Below are 3,571 nucleotides of genomic sequence, written 5' to 3'. Positions count from 1 at the left end.
ACATAAACATGCGTATATATTATGTACACATAAAATGGTGCTCAAGCATGTCGGAATCAATTATGCACTAATGGTATACGATAAGAGAAAAGTGAAGACATCTTTTTACCCTTGCTGGCTGCCCGTTAGAACTCGGTAATGAACTGGGGCAAAGTTCGTCCTTGATACGACAGGGCAAGGTAGCCGGAGTAGGAGTCAAAGGATGGAAGTTGTAGGTGTGAGCGGAGAGCTACCAGGGTTCGACTCCAATTCGTTATGCAGATCATTGATCCTTTGAAGAAGCTCCTTCATGTACTCGATGGCATCCCCGAGAATAATAGCTCTATCCATCTTTTAGTAGAAAGGATAATGTTAAATCATACAATTCCTAAGAAGCAAAAACCGAGAATATGAAACTCCAAAAACTCTTCCATTGCAAGCTGGTTGTCAAGAGTGAAGAAGACTTCTGATTGTGCCGAAGGAATGGTCTCTTTCTCAGCTGTTTGAAAAATGGATCAGATTGGTACACTTTTCGATCTGCTTTGGCTCTAAATATAAACCCCATCAAGTCCAGATGCAGGAATCAAAATAGCAAATCAAGACATCGTTGAGATTTCTAAATGTCTCACACAATAAAAGCTACCAAGATTAATACATGGACCCAAGTTGAGCATTCTATAAACTAAAAAAAAAACCTTGTTAAACATAGCATCATTCAAAAGTTTGAGAATTGTCCAAGCTTTTTTCTGCCAAATACCAAAGCCCAGTTCATATGTCAATTGTATTTGACTTCCCAAGTCAACTTTTGGGAGATCCACTGTGAGAGAAGGATAAGAAGATACAAAGCTTCAAGAGTTGTCTAAAACATGGTTATAACAAATTTAAGTCAATTTCTAATCCCAAAAAAAACATAAAAGTCAACAGACAAAAGACTAAGCTCAGAAAATAACACAGAAATATAAAACTCAACCTCAATGAAAACATTAAATAAAGCAAACTGAACTGGTTACCTTCATAGATAAGACGCAATTTAACTTCGTCCGCACTTTGCTCATACTGTATATTTTCTTCATTTTGATTATAAGACCAATTTGAATCCTTTTGAAAGGAAATCATCCCTGAAAAAACCAAAACACAGAACCATATTTTCCAAGTTACTCAAACAGCAAAAGTGTCAATTGAACTAAGGCTCGGTTGCAAAAGACAATCTTAAGAAGTGCTTCAAACAAGTTGGAGTCCAAGATCCTTTCACCCCATATTCCTTCATAACCCAAGCATCAATCTTCTCTTGGTCATAATTACAAACAACACATAGGCGTCCCTCCAAGACACCCACATCCAACAGTTAGCTCTTATCAGCGCAATTAGGTTGAGGCACTTCGATTAACTCTTCTGTTCCGAGATCGAAACCCACAATCGTATTCCGAATTCCGAATTCGATCCTTGGAGGCATCACCCAATGTAAAACCCCACCGGCCAGCACACCATAGCCTCGTCTATGCAAGAGATGATAGAAAAATTGGAACATAAACCGAAGATAAAAAGGAAGCTTAATGATTTTGCTCTAAGAGTTATTCTTTAAACTATATACCTTAACCTCGTAATCGAAATAGTAACTTTCGTTATCTTCATCGTCAGTTTTATTGAACGTCGCCATTCTCACGACCTTGTAATCGTTAGTTTTAACATCCAGCCCGAACCCATAAAAAATATACCCAGATTTACACGATTCACCTGACGGAGGATCGATTTCCAAAGCGGGCAGTCGACGGAACTGCCGCGTGGACGGATTATAGTCTAAAGAGAAAGAATTAGGGCGGAAGATATATTGCTTTCGTTTTGTGAGTTGTTCACAGTTTTTTTTTTCTAGGGTTTTGTTTGGGTTAAAGTATAAAAAAGACTCAACTATATAGTATGTTGCAATTCTTTCTACGGTTAAAATTTATAAAATATTTTTATAAAGATAAAATATTATTTTATTGAGTTTTTTATTATTAAAAATTATAAAATAATTATTTTATTATTCGTATGTTTTAAAATTATTTTTTATTAAAAAATTGATGATAATTGAGTTAGATGATGATAGTAATAATAACAATAGTAGTAGTGGTGGTGGTGGTGAAAATGAAGATATATACTACCGATATGAAGACGAAGAAGAGGAAAATGATTACTTATAATTTTATGTAACACAATTATTTTATTAAAATATATTATTTAGTTTAATTAATTACGATTATTTGTATGCCTTCTAAATGAAATTACTTTTAATTTGTTCAATTTTGGATATTGTTTTATTCAAATTATTTACTTGATTAAATCATTTACATAATTATAATTAAGAAAACAAATTCGAACTAGCTTCGTAAAAAATAAATGAAAACATTTTGATAATATATTTTGTTATTATATTTTATTTAAAAATTCCATAAAATTATATATATCATAGAAATTTGATTTTTTGAACATTTGATTTTTATAATAATAATTATATTTTCTTATTATAATCAAAATATATAACTACAAGCATATTTTTTTCATAAATAACTAAAATCATTTATTAATTAAAAAATATATTTTTTGTTGTTATAATTTTTCTATAACAATAACTATATAACTTTTATTATATAACAATTTTGGCACAAAAAATATGGAGAAATGGTTCTCATAGTATAATTTTTCATAATGATTAAAATATATAACTACAAAAAGAATTGATTACAAAAAACTTGAATTTTATTATCTGATGTGATAATTTTTCTATAACAATAACTATAAATTTTAATTATAAAACTTATCAATATCACTTCTTGAAACAAAAAAAAAAAAGTGGAGAAAAATATTTATCACAATATATGTCATCGTTGTAATTAAAATTTATAGTTACAAATATAATTTGTCACAAAAATGTGAATACCATTATTTTTTGTGATAATATTTTTTGTAATAATTATAAACACTTATAGTTACAAAAATTGTACTATATGATTTTTTTTTGTGCAAAAAAATGGAGAAAAATCTTTATAGCAATATATTTTGTTATTATATAACATTTTTTACATTAAAAAATATGGAGAAATGGTTCTGATAATATAACTTTTCGTAATGATTAACATATATAAGTACAAAAATAATTTATTACAAAAAATTTGAATTTTATTATTTGATGTGATAATTGTTTCTATAAAAATAACTATAAATTATAATTATAAAAATTATCAATATAACTTTTGAAACAAAAAAGTGGAGAAAAATAGTCATGACAATATACGCTATCACTATAGTTAAACTTTATAACTACAAATATAATTTGTCACAAAAACATGAATATCATTAGTTTTTGTGATAATATTTTTTTAATAATTATTAACACTTATAGTTACAAAAAATATATATAAATACAAAAATAATTTATTATAAAAAACTTGAATTTTATCATTTGATGTGATAATTTTTTCTATAAAAATAACTATAAATTATAATTATAAAAATTATCAATATAACTTTTGAAATAAAAAAGTGGAGAAAAATAGTCATGACAATTTATGCTATCACTATAGTTAAACTTTATAACTACAAATATAATTTGTCA

At 27.8% G+C, this 3,571-nt stretch overlaps 1 long non-coding RNA gene across 2 annotated transcripts; it reads right to left on the bottom strand.

The window, feature by feature from the left end:
- Positions 1–533: 533 nt before the first annotated feature.
- LOC120166567 lies at positions 534–1,843 on the bottom strand. Of its 2 annotated transcripts, XR_005519939.1 has the most exons (4): positions 1,571–1,843; positions 1,232–1,475; positions 990–1,097; positions 534–838 (listed from the first exon to the last, which is right to left on the bottom strand). It is a non-coding gene; the product is annotated as an uncharacterized LOC120166567 (long non-coding RNA). The 2 variants fall into 2 exon arrangements; XR_005519940.1 differs by lacking the exon at positions 1,232–1,475.
- Positions 1,844–3,571: the final 1,728 nt, after the last annotated feature.

This window comes from Hibiscus syriacus, unplaced genomic scaffold (assembly GCF_006381635.1).
Source record: "Hibiscus syriacus cultivar Baekdansim isolate YM2019G1 unplaced genomic scaffold, ASM638163v2 tig00003041_pilon, whole genome shotgun sequence".
In the NCBI taxonomy this organism is placed as follows: Eukaryota; Viridiplantae; Streptophyta; class Magnoliopsida; order Malvales; family Malvaceae; genus Hibiscus; species Hibiscus syriacus.
Note: the sequence above shows the minus strand (reverse complement) of the source record. Positions and strands in the feature narration are given on the sequence as shown.